The 17120-nt window shown below is 33.9% G+C and overlaps 1 long non-coding RNA gene across 1 annotated transcript in view; it reads right to left on the bottom strand.

The window, feature by feature from the left end:
• The window catches only part of LOC107498983, a 221426-nt gene that overhangs the window by 68623 nt on the left and 135683 nt on the right, over window positions 1-17120 (bottom strand). The window lies entirely within an intron of this gene.

Here is a 17120-nt window from a genome sequence, read left to right as displayed (position 1 = left end):
TATCACTATTTATTCTGTTAATGGAATGAAGAACATTGATTGATTTTTACAAGTTAAACTGACCTTAATTCCCTGGAAGAAATCAAACTCGATCATAATATCTTATTTTTACATATTGTAGAATTCAGTTTTTTAAAGTTTCTTTAGGATTGTACATATGCATTAATGAACTAGTTTGGCAAATAAACTTTCTTTTTATGTATTTTGTCTTGCACTGTTGAAGTATAATTGATGAAAAAGTTGTATATATTTAAGATGGATGACATGATGGTTTCGTATGCATATACATCTTGAAATGATTCCCACAACCAACTTAATTAACACAGCCATCACATCACATAGTTATTTTTTTCTTTCTTTTTTTGGTGCAATGATAACACTTAATATCTAGTTTTTTTTTTTTTTTAGCAAATTTTAAGTATAAGTTATTGCTAACTATAGTCAAGGTGCTGCAATTAGTTTCACAGAACTTATTCATCTTATAACTAAAAGTTTGGATTGTTTGATAAACTTTATCTCCCATTTTAACTACCCTTTTCCCCCAGCCTCTAATTATTTGGGGTCTTTTTTCATTGGTTCCTCATAAATTTTAGGTAATTTTTTCCACTTACTTCAGTGAAAAATACCATTGGAATTTTGATAGGAATTGCATTAAGTATGATGTTAGCTATAAACATCACACAGTTAATTTGTTTTTCTTTTGTCTAGTCCTTTGAGGTGTAAAGTTAGGTTTTATATTCGTGATCTTTTTTAATGTAGTCATTTATCACTATGGACTTTCCTCTTGGAATGTGTTTTCTGCATCCCATAAGCTTTTGTATGTTGTATTTTCAATTTTACATGACTAAAGATACTTCTCAATTTCTCATTTGGTTTCTTCATTGACCCCTTGGTCCTTCAGGAGCATGTTGTTCAATTTCCACATATTGGTTAATTTTTCAGTTTTTTGTTTTATTGATTTCTAGTTTCATATTATTGTGGTAATAAAAGACAGTAGATATGATTTCAGTCTTCTTAAATTTATTAAGACTTGCTTTGTACCAAAAGCATGTGATCGCCATGGAGAATGCTCTGTGCGGGCTCAAGAAGTATGCTTGCCCCAGTGCTGCTTACGGAACGGTCTGTGTGTGTCTGTGAAGTCCATCTGGTCTGCTGTGTAAGTCAAGTCCGCTGTTTCCTCACCGATTTTCTGTCTGGATGATCTCTCCATTGTAGAAAGTGGGGTACCGCCATCCCCTATTGTTATGTAACTATTGTTATATTTCTCCCTTTGGTTCTGTCAGTACTCATCTTAAACATTTCGATGCTCCAGTGTTGGACCCATTGAGGTTCTGGGATCCAGGAAGAGGCCCACAGACCTCATTGCCAGCCATGAACCCTAAAGTAGTCACCAACCTGGCTTCAGCCATCATCAGGCCATTTTGGAGCCATTGGAGGAGAGCCCACTGGGCTCACTCTGACTGTGAATCCTGAAAATACTCAGAACATGGCCTCGCTCTTCGCAGCTGCAGTCAGGGAGCAGTTCTGACTCCTCAGGGACGTGGTGGGAGACAGGCCCACCCACGCCTCCATGGCCAGGTCTGGAGAACTTTGTCCACTGTGGACCTTGACACAGCTCTAGAAGTTCCATCTGAAACCAGGTGATTTATTAGTGACTTTCCTTTTTGCTGGTCTTTGAGATGTGGAGCTGATCAGATCATGAAGCTTTTCCATTAGAATTGTGGGGTAGAGAACAGAGAGGAGTGAGATAAAAGTGAATGGAATCTTATCATTTCCAGCAATTCTGTGAATTAAAAAGCCTTGAAAATTCTCTACTCTAAAACACCAAGTAATATTGTGCACAATACAAGCATCATTTTAAGTGCATACATTAGTTTTCAGGAATAGAAAAAAAAAATCCCTACAGGCTAGAGACAAAAAATAAAACTGGAAACAAGTCTATGAGTTGAAACAGAAGCTCCTGCTGCCCATCTCTGTAACAAAAGACTTGATTTTAAACACTGCATAATAATATTACAAAATTAATACATATTAGACAATTCTTAAAAATAACATTTCACAAACAAATGTATTAGGTGGAATTAAAACAGAAATTAAAGTGAATGTTTACAAGTGCATATATTTAAACAGAAAGGCTGAAAAATAATGAGCTAAACTCAGATATAGGAAGTAAGAAAAAGATAAACAGAACAAATCCAAAGGGAGTAGCAACAGGAAAATACAAAGCTCAAAGACAAAGTTAATAAATGCAAAATAAATCGAGAGATTAAACATTGCTAAAAATTGGCTCTTTGAAAAGATGAATATAAAATTCTCTGTCAAGTTTGGCCAAAAACCAAACACAGAACTACTTTTTAAAATTAAATTTATTGGGGTCACATTGGTTGATGACATTATATAAACTTCAGGTTTACAACTTTATAAATGATATCCGACTACACTATTTGTGCTCACCACCCCAGGTCTAGTCTCTTCTATCACCTTGTATTTGACCCTCTTTATCTTCTTTGACCTTTCCCACATCCCTTCCCCTCTGGTAACCACCATTCTGTTGTCCGTATCTAGAGCTATCGTATGACTCAGCAATCCCTCTTCTGAATATCTACCTGAAAAATCTGAAAACACTTATTCATAGAGACATTTGTACCCCTATGTTCATTGCAGCATTAGTCACAAAAGCCAAGACATGGAAACACCTAAGTATCCTTTGAACGATGATTAGATAAAGAAGATATGATACATATATACAATGGAATACTACACTGCCACAAAAAAAAATGAAGTATTGCCATTTGCGACAACATGGTTGAATCTTGAGAGTATTATGCTAAGCGAAATAAGTCAAGGGGGAAAGGATAAGAACCGTATGCTTTCACTCACATATGGGATAGAAAACAAAAAAGAACAAATGAACAAAAAACAAATACAAATAAACAAAACAATTACTTTTAACCAGTTGATATACTGACATATTGATAGTTAAATAAATTTGGCAAATTGGATAATTTTATCAAAAGCTGGCAGTTACTAGAAATGATTCAAAAGAAATAGAAAACTGTAAATATGCATAACGTAACCCCACTTGACATTTAGTAGATTATATACATTGTTGGGAAAGCCAAGATTAAATTAAAATGATATTAGTATTCAAAATCTCCAAAAATACATTTTCTAAGAGAGCTGATTGAGCAAGAGGAGACCTGAATCTAAAATTTAAGAGTTCACATTGAACTAGGAGTATTTAACCCAAAAAGAGAAGCATGCAAAAATGTATAGAAATGAAAATATCATGTTTAAAATACAACAGAAATCTGACTGATATCTACCAAATAAAATCAGATCATTAAAAAAAATAGGTCTCATTTGCATAATATGCATAATAAGAAGATAAATATAGCAAGTAGTTGTAAATCTTTAAACTCAAACAAATGTGTTCCAAAGTTTTTACTAAATATTAAAATCATTTGCATGCATGTCTGTTTGCACACATGAGACCAAAATAGATAAAATATTTTTGCTCATTCAAGTATGCAAAAGTATCCTATTTGAGTACCTGCCTAAACAAAACACGCAAAAATAATTTAACAGCTTTTTAAGAATATAAAACTCTCAGGATGTTGAAAGTTTTACACTGGAGATCTAAAAACTGATATGTTACCTATTTTATATATTATCTAATGAATCAAAAAAGTAATTACTTTCTCAATAAGCTAATAAAACCAGCACAAGCCAGGTTACAACTAAGTACATGATACAGAAGATACAAACATGTAAGTGTTCATTTGCGAATCTCCCCAAATTGGTAACAAATTAAATATAGTGAATTCAATAACTAATTAACATATTAACAATAACTATACAAACAAAATTACAAAATGAAAAGCAACTTTAAGAATTCTATATATTCAACACCTTACATCAAAGTATAAAAACAATATGATAGACAGAAAATAATGTCATAAAACTTACATCCACCAAGTAAAAATACCTTCAAAACTAAAAATAAAAGTATCCTTTTTTAATATTAAAAAAAAGCAATGTCTACTTCAAAACATCTTACATATGATGAAATTTGAAGAAATCACAAGGTAGGCCCATTTTATACTTTCTGATTATTCGGTTGTTTTAAATGTTACTGTGCAAATGTTTTAACACTTCCTTTATTGTTTCCTTTACTTTTATCTTATTTCCCAGTCCCCTCACCTTACTGGGATCTCTTCTTCATCTTCTGCCTGAGCAACCCATGCTCAGAACCTGATGTGTGTCTTTTCAAAAAGTCTTAAGCAAGCTATGTCTCCAGCTCTATCTCAGTCTCTGTGTTTATCTCCATATCTCAATTATCTATGTAAATACTTATTTAGCTAATTATCTGAAGCACATTACCTGTTTGTTTCAATTAGAGTCTAGACAGGAGACAGAAACCATAGCAACTATTTTAACTGAGAGAGAATTTAATATTAATAATCATTATCTAGGTATATAGAATTATGAAGTTAATCAAAAGAAAATGAAATGAAAAGAGAAAATATTAGCATATCACAAACAGAGCAACTCTACACTCTGAAGGCTGGGGAAACAGGAAGAATGTTGGAATTAGTCAGGCATAGACTCTGGGTAGAGGGGCACTGCAGAAGGCAACATCGGCTGAGTTTCAAGGATCTTTTAAGGTTGTAACCAGGTCTGTGAACACAGAGACTGCTGGCTGGGTGATGTTTAGGTCCCCAGGAGGCCTGAGCCTGATTTTATGAGTTTTAGAAAACTGCAAACTGTGTTTAACTGCTGATACAGAAAGGAACCGCTGATGCCAGTAAAAAAAGATGTCGGGCATAGTCAGAAATCAACATGAAAAGAGAAGAGACAGGAACGAACAGGAAGGGTTCAGACCCTCACTCGCCAACCCAACACGGGACCACTGGCGAACCAGAAACGCGGTGTGCAGGGGCCCAGCTCCACAGTCATGAAGCAGATGATCAAAGTTTAGCTTTGGAGCTGAGAGGCAACTTAGTCAATGGAACTCTGCACCCTGCTGGCTATACAACATCTGTATATACACTTCCACTGAAAGCAGGCGAGCAACTCTTTCCTTGCTTCTAGCTATTTCTTTGCCAAGAAAAAATGAGGAACCATAAATATCACTCTAAAGTCTGCACTTCGAAAATTTCTTTCACCTCTCCTCCAGGGACCCCCATGAATGACGCTGTAATGCTGCCCCTGTCCACTTCTGGTATCAAGTAGCATGTACCTGAAAATTTTTCTATGATAATTTAGAAAGAGGATATGTTAATAAATACTTAATATTTCCTAGAAAACAAGTTACAACTCAAAATTATGCAAAAGAGTCACAGATAAAAACCACTAGTGTCTTATGGGCAGATTTGAAATAGGGTTTATTGAGGAAAAACTATGAAGTCCGGTAATAATAAAGTGTACAGAGTCCCCCGAATTCTCTTTTTCCTCCACGATTTCGGCTAGTAGAGACAGTTTGCATGCATGGCCAATGGCTAGCAGAGAAGCGGCCCGTCCTTGTAACGCTCTACATGTACTTAGCGTGGCAGAGAGCAGGGGAAACGTGCAATCATGTAACAACTGGAGCAGAGAAATGGCCTTATTAAAAAGAGGGGAACTGCCAACCAACAGCAGGACTGAGTAACACGCTGGGCTGGTTCTCGTTAAATCCCCTGAGGGAGGAAGGAGCCTCCAGAACTGTCTGGGTTTGCCAGTCCTCACTCAGCTTACGCCAGATTCATAAAATACTTAAATGTAAACAATAAATAAAAAAAAAAAGTAAAGGAATTGAAAAAACAACAATGACTATTTATATGACTTTGGGTAGGAAAGAACTTTGTGAATGTAACACACCAGACATATAGTTATGCGAAAAAGTCAATTCAAAATCAGCAGATACTTTCATTAGTAAGTGAAATACTGCTGCGATATCCTGAGATCTGTAATAGCATTATGTCTCTGTGGCCTTTTTGACTGTTTTCCTAATATTCCACAACTAGCATACATTTCCTTTGTTATTGCAAAAAATAAAATGAGCATTGTTTGCTATATATGTTTTTAAATGCCATGTCAAAATTAGTTGCCAGGTAAGTATTTTCTTCAGACTCTCAGAGGACCAGAAACACAAAAGTGCCCGTGTCGCATGAAGTAAAATTTCAGCATTAAAAATTATCGGTATATTCCAAAAATGGCAACCGCAAAGGAAGGAAAAGAAAGAAGCAATATAAATTGGCGCAGTCAGCCTATTATTTTAGAATCTGCCCAGCACAGATTGGAAGGGTACTCGCTCCTTGGAAGAATGTCCCTGTCGCTTCCCACTGAAGCCATATGGAGAACCATATGGTTGTAAACGCCTTCAAGTCTTTTCTTAAATGTCTCCTTCCCAGGGAAACTGTTCCTGACCATCTACGCGAAACACAGTGTCTCTCCATTGTTCTTCATGCCCTTTACGGTGTTCTCCTGTTTGCCGTATCACAACCTGATGGATTAACTTTACTTCTTTATTGTCTTTGTGTCCCCACCAGATTAGAAATTAGAGCAGGGGATGTGTGGATTTTATTAGCTGTTTTATGCCAAATGAGTAGAAGGGAGCAATGGATGTGACAGGAACTCAACTAATATTTTTGAATGATTCCATAAATGTTAAAATCGTATACCCACTGCTCACACTTTGGTGTGGGAGAGGTGGCGTGAATCTTTCAAAGGCCTGTCCAGAGGTTCCCCGTGCGAAGTAAAGAAGCATCCATCCATCCTGCGACGGCAACAGTATCAGAAACTACGAGGGCAGTGTGTTTCCCACATCGGGGTAAAGGGCGGTCTCGAATAATGAGACTGACGGAAAACAGAAAAGCCCCAGTGGGAACTGAGTTGCTCCTTCCAGTCATATTCAGTTTAAATCCGAGCTGCCTGTGCCCCTGCTGCAGCGAATTCATGCAACAGTATACTCTCCTTCCGCCTGGTTTCTGTTGCTTTAGACCAACAGGATCTTGACTGTTTCTATTAGAATTATATAACGTGCTGTAAGAATGTAAAACTCTGAGGCTTTAAATAATTTTTAGTATTTTTGGAAAGTAAAAATTAGATTAAAATTAAGTGATATATATAGCCAATCAGGCCTGTTGGCTCTCTATTCTAATTTCCAGAGCGGCTGCATCGTAACTATTGGTATCTGCTATTTTGTAGGGAATATGGCAGGTAAATTTCAGGTGTGTGTGTCCTAGATCTATGAGGTATGATTGACGAATAGAAGACTGTATGTATTTCAGGGGTACAATGTGGAGTTTTGATATGCGTGAACCTGTATAATGGCCCTTGAGGTAGGTGTTATGGGACAAGAGTTGGATGTACTGACAAAATATAATAGCTGTACGATGCCCTGAACGGTCACACCGGAAGCTGGCAGTGCCGGGTGTCAGTCTGGAGAATAGGACCCCTGGCCCTTTGGTCTGAGATTTTAAGACCCATGAGTTGAAGAAGCACCAGTCCCTTCTGTTGGAATAGGGGATTAGGTCCAACAGAATTATGTCATAACTGAATCTTGGCCTGGACCAGGACCTACCACCTCAGCATTCGTTGCTGGGAGCGTACCAGCCCCATCCTCTGTAATCAACGCCTTGAGGCCAATGCCTCCATACAGCGTGCTGGAAAAGAAACTTCCGATCCGATCCCATATCAATGCTATTACTGATATTTAAATCATGGGACTAAACTTTAGGACATTTCTACATTATTTTATTTATTAATGAATTCTTTACCACTTAATACTAGATTAGAAATCTAAGAGAATTTTTAATGTGCGAAGAGTAGTAATTATATTTTAAGTTTTTAGAGGTATTGAAATAGAAGGAAAAGGAATGAAGACATTTTAGAGGCCTCAAAATAAAATAAAAAATTCAGCAAAACCTTAGGTCATTAAAGACTGCAGTTTCATCTCATTATTTTTCACCTAAGAACTCTAATTAAACTCTTTCCAGGAATATTAAAGTCTGGTGTTGATGAGGTTGAAAATGCATATTTATTAAAAAATATGAAAAGATTCTGTTATTCGTAAAAGCTGATAAACAAGAAATCTTTGCATTGCATAAACAAAATTATCTCCATGATTTAAACAATTTAATTTTAATAAAATTCTAGAAGAATACTGTATGTAATTAATAATAATAATAATAATAATAAGCCAACCACAGAAAGGAAGTCATGAGACTGAAGGGGATTATGCACAGAGAAAAGAAGGGGACGGGCGGGGGGGCCGAGGGAGAGAGAGAGATATTACATTATGACGCTGATGATGGCTTCTTTCGTGTTAGTAAAGAGGGAATCACGGAATTCACATAATCTTGGTGACGGGGTTAGGGGTAGTTGGGAGATATAAGCTTTGGAGGGGTATTAGATATAAATTCAGTACAAGCTAGAGTGAAAGCAAGTTGATAAGGAAATACCTGTATGTCTTGGGTCATTAGTATGTAGAAGACATTTAAGAGTTTTTAATCTTTTTAAATGCTCTTATTGTTAAACAGTTAAGGTTTTAAGGATCTACCATTTTCCTCTCAACTTTATAGTTAAAGCTAAATTTTAAAAGGAGAAATGTTATTTTGAAACTTTGTAATTTTACTTAATAATATATTTTTCAAAGTGATACTAGACTCTTGCTCATCAATTGCTTTTTAATATAGAATTATTTCACATTATGAATGATGCACTATGTGTTTCACAAAATACATTATTTTCTAAATAAACTTGTTTATGTCAATAAAAGAAGCAGGGTTTGTTGCAAAGCAAAACATATATTTATCTTAAAATTGTTTTTACAGAAAGAATAGACAAGTATTTTAGTAAAAGATCATGATTCACTGGATATAGTAATTATATGACTTCAAATGACATGTTAGTATAAAAATACACTCTGTTACTTGAGCATGAACACTTTTCATTTTATATCACTGTCATGACTAGATTCTTTTGGTAAATTAGAGGATGTCATGCAGTAACTGCTGAATTTGCAGATGGTAAGAAAATGTGTATTTTCACAGTACGTGTTTTCATCCGGCCAAATGACTGCGTCGTGCATTTCCTGTGTAGTACAGAGCAGGTTCGCCCCGTCACTGCCTCATCATTGGGCCAAATATTTTATTTCATTACCATCGTGTATTGGCATTTTTTTTGTCTTTTCATAAATTTTTTAGGTTGAATTAAATGTGATTAAAAATAATGACCAAGTTCAAATCAGTGCCTAGCACATTGCATAGAATTGGTAGACATTCAATAAATTTGAATACTCTGTGAGTCACCAGAATTACAAGTCTATTCTTATCCATGTTATAAGAACTATGTATCTCAATCATTATGTTTTGCATTCTAAAAAATGTTGCCTTAATTAGAAATGTAATGTTTCAGCTCTTCATTGTGTTTAATCCTCACAAAATATATTGAATAAAAGCAAAGATAAATAAACAAAAACAAATTAGCTTTTTTTGCATATGTTATACCTGAAACATAATCACATAGTACTTGGTATTTGTCATTCTGAGAGGCAGTTTTTTATCCTTTATTTTACAGCAAAAAATTAAACAAGTGATTTGCTCAAAAAGATTTGTTCAATTATTTTAAGGAGAAGAACTGGCATTTGAACCAAAATTTTATATCTCTAATACTTCTTTGCATAGATCATTTAATGTCATAACCAACTGTACAGAGAGCTAACAATTTATTTGATTAAATGAGGCTTTCATATAGTTTGAATGACAGTTATCATCTACACCAAATTTTTATGTCTTTCTCTAATAGTGTGCGGCACCAAGCTCCCACACAAAGTTTGTTTTATTAAAATGTGCTATTTCGTGTTCGTTACCTTACTTTTATACTATTGTTATTGTTATTTTTTTGGTCAATGAATTTCCTATACTTTGAGCCATCTTAAAATTAGTTTAATTAGCATCTGCTAAGACTTTATTGTGACTTTGCACTTTTAAATAACTAATGAATGACTTAGGATGTCTTTGATTACAGGACCATGGCATATGCTCATCAAAAACAAAAACTATGAATGATGCTGAAAGAACTTAACTTTAAGGGCCAAAACTGGGGTCACTTTCATCATTTGAAAGGGTAAAGCTATGTAGGAAACTGTGTAAGTAGTTATCCGGCTTTTTCTCATTCATAGTGGATGATATGAAGTCTGGAATATTTCCGGAAACATTTATTATAAATTAACTTAGCTAGTTAACTATTTGGTAGAGCTTGCGATACAAAGGAAAATAAAAGAGGTCTTATGCGACACAAGAGGAATGGCAGGGGAAGTGGCCACCGGGAGTGCCTGGCCCACAAAACAGGGAGCATCCTCTCTCCTGGTGACACAATTGTCACCATGTGGCAAAATGTCAACCCCCAGGTTCTGAGAAAACAAAACCAATCAAAACAAAACAAAAACAAAAAAACACCTTCAGATACTTGAGAGATCTCAGGTACTATGAGATATCAAAAAAAAAAAAACATAAAAATAACAATTAAGTTGACTTTTAGATAACTAAACTATGTTAAATATCATATCTGTCCCATGGAGCATTGCAAGTTTTGCATTAGAATTTGAAATGTACTTTAATGTATTTCAAGTTAAATATGTCGTTCCAACAAACGTGATCTACTGACTTTCACTATTTCCTAATTTTTTTAATGTTGACCCTTCAAATTTGAGGAACGTTTTTAGAGAACTTTTTACCAGAACATTTTTAAAAATACAAAAACTCTTACTTAGTGAATAAGAAGTGGGTCAATGACAGCAAACTCATATATTGTTAGAGTAAAAAGGAAATAAAGAATAGACATCACATCGGTGAATTTTCACAAAAGGTGATAGATTTGCGCTACAGAGCGAAGGGGTATTTACAAACGAGGTTACAAGACAAAGTGTTGAAGAGAATATAATATTAAAATTAACACAGCTAAGCTCTTAAGTGCTACTAGAAAACAAAAAATAGAAATGCAAATGTAATGAGATTTAAATAAAACACGATCGGCTCTGACAGAGGAAATAGATAAAATTTTTGAATATTTGAACAACTTTAAATATTTGAACAACATAATTAATAAAATGCACAGAGTGACGATAGAGAATTGAAATTGTGTTTACATTATTTTTAGGAAGTTTTCATTTCTTAGAGCAGTTTTAGATTTCTAGTCAAATTGAGCAGAAATTAAAGTGCCCATATGCTCTCCTTATCCCCACACCACAGTTTTTTTCTATTTTCCACATCTTCCATTAGTGTGGTACGTTTGTTACGATAGTTATTGATTATTGATTTAACTGATATTGATACATTATTACTAACAAAAGTCTATCCAGTACCTTAGTATACACTATGTATTATACGCTCTCCAGGCTTTGATGAATATATACTTCCATGCCTCCATCATTACGGTGTCCTAACGAATCTCCTGTGCTCTACCTGCTCACCCTTCCCTCTCCTCCCAGACCCCTGGCCACCACTGATCTCCTTCCTGTCTCCATAGTTTTACTTTTCCAGAATGTTATACAGGTATGACCAAACAGTAGATGATCTTTTTAAATTGGCTTCTTTTACTTTGCAGTATGCATTGTTTCTTTCGTATCTTTTCGTAGCTTCTAGCTTATTTTTTCTTATCGTTGAATAATATACCACTGAATGGATGTATCATAGTTTGTTTATCCATTCACCTTTGAAGAGCATCTTGTTTGACTTAAGATTTTGGTAATTATGGGGGAAAAAGCTGCTATAAACATTTGTGTGCAGGCTTTTGTATAGGCATAAATTTTCAACTCATTTGGGTGAATGCCTAGGGGTGTGATTGCTGGATCTGATGGTAAGACTGTGTTTAGCTTTGTACGAAACTGCTCGCATCTTCCAAAGTGGCTGCACCGTGTTGCATTCCCACCAACAACCGGAGGGGGGCGGGGAGTGCCCGGTGCCCCACATCCTCTCCAGCATTTGGTGTCGTCGGTGCTTCTGATTTTTAGCCATTCCAGCAGGTGTATAGTGGTTTCTCACTGATGTTTGTATTTGTGATTTTCTCATTATATATTTGTTGAGCATTTTTTTCATAGCTTATTTGCCACCTGCCTATCTTCTTTGGTGAGATGCTTGTTCAGATCATTTGTCTAATTTTGAATTATTCTTTTTTATTGTTGAGTGTTATGAATTCTATATATCCTTTATATACAAGTTCTTTATCAGATGTGTGTTCTGCAAAGATTTTCTTCTAGTCAGTGGTTTATCTTTACAGTGTCATTTACAGAGCAGAAGTTTTCCATTTTAATTAGTACAACTTACCACTATTTTCTTTCATGGAGTGTGCTTTGGTGTTGCATCTATAAACTCATCACCAGACCTCAAGTCATCTAGATTTTCTATTTTATTTTGTAAGAGTTTTCTATTTTGTATTCTACATTTAGATCTCTCTATTTTGAGTTAATATTTGTGAAAGGTATCAGTTCTGTGTCTCGATTCATTTTCTATCCAGTTGTTCCAGCAATACTTATTGAAAAGACTGTCCTTTCTCCTTTAAGTTGCTTTTGCTCCTTTGTCAAAGGTTACTTGACTATATTCATGTGGTTCTAATTCTAAGCTATTGTGGGTTTCTTTAACAAGGGTCCATGAAAAACTCATGCATCAGGGAAAATGGGTAAATCCCCCAAGCATAATAGTATAATCATATTAAAAGCAATAAGGTAGAAAATAAAACCACTTACCAATCCTGCTATTAGGTAAATGTTATAACAAGACAATAATTTTTTTTAAAACTCTAATATACTCTTTAAATTCATAGGCTTAATATTTTATTTTAAAAAAAATGAAAATTCTAATGATTCCAAAAAGAATAGTATTAATTCAAAAAAAAGCAGAAGGGAAGATAGAGCATAATTAAATTAAAAAAAAATATCCAGATGATTTTCATTTCGAACTGCATTAAACCTTTGCATTTATTTGGAAAGAATCGACATTGATATCATTCAGTATTATATGTTTCCTATTCAGATACTTAGTATCTCCTTTCCAATCTAGTCTATTAAGTCAAAAGTTATGAGAATATTGTTATATAGATTTTGAATCTACACTATTAATATTGTGCCTGTTATTATTTGTCTGATCATTTTATATGGCACATTTTTCCCATAGTCTGTTCTAAACTGTTATTTATAATAGTCTGGAAAGCTATTGAATTGTGTATAAAATTTTCAAATTAATGTAATTGTTTTCTAGTTGATTATGTGAGGGGATTTCTTTGTAGATCAGAAAATTTTCTGCGTATAATTTAGTTCTGTCCCATTATTTTCAGACTATTGAAATTGCCTGTTTATGTAAAACATAAAATTCTCCCTGAATAAAATGAAAGAGAATTTAATAATTTTTCAATTATAATAATGGATCCCCATCGTAACATGGATAATTGAAGGCTGATATGTGACCAGGCAGCAATCTGCTAATACTTTATGGTTTAGACTTCTAACATGGATTCGAGGTGATTTATTACATACAGAACATAATTTCAAACTATTAAAAGAAACTATTTTAAATCATAGCCACGAACATGAGATAAATTAGTTAAGAGTTAAAGAAAATAAATAGGTAATCGGACATTATTACATGAAGCTTTTTGTATTTGAATACTTGGGTAAATGATTTAATGAGAAATGTATTTTGATAAATTAATGTTACGGCAGGAAACAAAATATATACAGAATGCAAACAAATGTTTAAAATGAGACATTCCATAGTTAATTTATTCTTACTAGATTTGTCTATAGATCGTTTACCACAAAATTAAACATGAGTGATTCAGAGAGATAATTGTGAGCAGCAGGATGGCAGAGCCCTTGAACTTGTTATTTTAAAAACTCTAACAAAGTATGCAAATCTATCACGACTGCTAGTACTAAATGTAGTAGATGAGGAAGCCCCACTGATACTTCCTTCCTGCACTAGGAGTAAGAAAAAATCATATGATAAATTGAAGAAGCTATACAAAATGTTCAAAGATGATAATTATTTTTCTTTTCACAGATCAACTGATTGCCAATTAAAAACAGTGTAAAAAACTTTTTAACATGAAGGAAAATCTGTCTTTTTCTCTTTAAAATGCAAGCATGTATAAGTATGTCAAGTTCAAAGAAAATAATTCCAAAATATTTTTTTAATGTTAAACAAAAAGAGATAAGAAAACTGTTTCATGGTGGACATTGTGAGAAAAATAATAATAAAGTAGACCTTTGTAGGGCTTTTTAAATTACTATCTATCTACATCTAACTATCCATCCATCTATCTGCCTGTCTGTTTATCTATTTATTGGTTAATTAACCTAAGGTTATGTGGATTTTTTTCTAAGGAATGTTTCGATACTTATTCCCAAACATCTTTTAAAACATTCCAAATGTCAATGTTCTATATCATTTAGAATATGATTTCTCACACAAATAGGCAGTGTCTATTTGGGAATCAGTGTATATCTTGCAAAAACAATGGTATAGACAGAACATGGATGTAACATTTGACAGAGAACTTCGGAGCACGCGTGACCTGTCGTAATTAATATTCCTCGTCTTGCATATCCTCGTACAGCTCCCTCAGGTGTGCAACTCCGACACAGATTAGTAAAGAATCACTCAATTTTCACTGTACGCCTCTCTCGCACACATTCTCTCCTGGTCCTCCCCCGCCCCCGCCCACCCTGCTCTCTCTCTCCTTCTGTATCTTCAGCAATACCGGCAGAAATATGTCTACTTCAAAATAAACCACAATAAGTGAGAAATGAAGAATGGTCTTTCAATTATAAATGCTGTATCTTTTACAAATACCCATTGCCTTTGTGAAGTAGGAGCTTTTTTAATTAAATAAATAGTTTCTTTGGAAATATATTAAGTGATAATATGAGACTATTAAATAAAAGATTTTTCATTGTTCAATGGAAATTATAGTAAATAGAAACCAGTAACAGGAGGTAACAGGAACAATGAGGTAATTCATTTTATCCAGTCATGGAAAATAAGCCCTACCACTGGCCCATCTAGCCACATTTAATATAAATACCACCCTTTTCTTGATGAAAAGGGCACACCCAGGAATAAAGTTATGATATTCTTTAGGTAAGGATAAACCTTCATAATTTTTTAAAAATTTTCTATCTATTTGGCTAATAAAGCTAATTAGGGAAATAACTGTGGACCACTCAAAGTCCTCAGATCCTTTAAATTCAAAGATTTATGCTGAAATGTTTTGAATGAAGTTACTAACCCAGCATTCTCTTGTTTTGTTTTCCACACTTTAGCTAGGAATATTAATGTCTGGAAAATAATTGAACTGATTAGTTGTAAATATGCTTGATGGAAAATTAGAAATTTGAGTGCTGGATATTAGCTGTTGGGGACTAACATTTAAACTCCCTTTCTAGTTTTGGATCAGTTTATTTTAGATGCAAGGAAATTGATTCCTAAATAACAATTTGACTACTTAGTAACTATCCTTCTAGAAAATTTCGAACATATTTTGAAGGTTAGATTTGACTGGAGATATTCTCTGGTAGATCAACCACACAGATAATTGAAATTAAAATCCCTAAAGAAGATGGTAAGTCTAGTTCAGAAGTTTAGAAAACAAAATGAAAAATTAATAAATAGTAAATAAAGTAATGCTGATAGTGGCATATGGTGCTAAAAAACTAAGTTGACAGTTCATCATAAATGAATGTTCGTTAACTGACATTTTAATTAGCATACTATTTAGTGTCTCTTGAGTATATTATGAAATTAAACCATTGACATGAGAGTTTTTCTAATTTCTTATAGAAATTATTTATAGAAATCTATAAACTATTACCAAAATAATATATATTCACACACAAGCACAAACAGGTACAAATTAAAGGAAGATACAATTTACCATAAATATTTGTTTTGTGTGCAATATGCTTGCATAGGCTTGTGAATAATGAGCAATATTAATATTTTTTGATAAGTGTTTACAATATCTTATTTAGATTTATGTCATCATACATGCTATTACCATCATTAACAATGGTAAAAAGTATAAAAAAAATTGAAATATTGACGTACGATAATGTTATATTATAATAGTATATAATGCAAAGGTCAAAGAGTCATAAATAAGTGGTAGGTAGACGTCTGGGGCCAGCACTTGGCTTCAAAATTGGTAACGTTATTCGTTGGGTATACATGACTTCAAATGACATGTTATAAAAGTATAAAAATGCACTCCATTACCTGAGAATGAACACTTTTCATTTTATATCACTGTCCTGACTAGATTCTTTTGGTAAATTAGAGGATGTCGTGTAGTAACTGCTGAATTTGCAGATGGTAAGAAAATGTGTAAATTCACAGTACGCGTTTTCATCCGGCCAAATGACTGCGTCGTGCATTTCCTGTGTAGTACAGAGCAGGTTCGCCCCGTCACTGCCTCATCATTGTGCCAAATATTTTATTTCATTACCATCGTGTACTGGCATTTCTGTGTCTCACCATAAATTCCATAGGTCAAATTAAATATAAGCCATTAAAGATAATGGCCAAGTTCAAACCGGTGTCTAGCACATTGCCTAGCATTGGTAGACATCCAATAAATTTTGAATATTCGCTGAACCACCAGAATTATAAGTCTATTCTTAATCACACAATAGGAGCTAGGTAAGTCAATCTTTATGTTTGCATTCTAGAAAATGTTTCCTAAGAATAATAATCAATATTAATAATAAGTAGATAAAATACGGGGAAAGGTGAGAATTATGTGTTTTTACTACATTGTTCAAGCTGAGATCAACAACTACCGCTATTGACTTTATCTGCCATATAAACTAGGATAGTGAATCTCCTTTTCATTTCCTTTTACTTTTGCTTCATTTGTAGAGTTGTTATTTTTAAATGTAAGACATATGGTTCTCATTAATTTGGTCACTAGGAAATTTTCAAGAGTAAGACCCTGGTGTCAATGCTTTAAATTATTTTTTATTGCTGCCAGGAATAAAAAGATAAAATTATGTTATCAAAGGAATAATGATTATATAGGCCACATTTTAAAACTTCTTTGAGTTTAATATAAAACATTATGAATTATCTAATTCTGGTCACTTT

The sequence above is a fragment of the Rousettus aegyptiacus genome, unplaced genomic scaffold (genome assembly GCF_014176215.1).
Source record: "Rousettus aegyptiacus isolate mRouAeg1 unplaced genomic scaffold, mRouAeg1.p scaffold_m13_p_18, whole genome shotgun sequence".
Taxonomy (NCBI): domain Eukaryota; kingdom Metazoa; phylum Chordata; class Mammalia; order Chiroptera; family Pteropodidae; genus Rousettus; species Rousettus aegyptiacus.
This window is presented reverse-complemented; position numbering and strand designations above follow the sequence as displayed.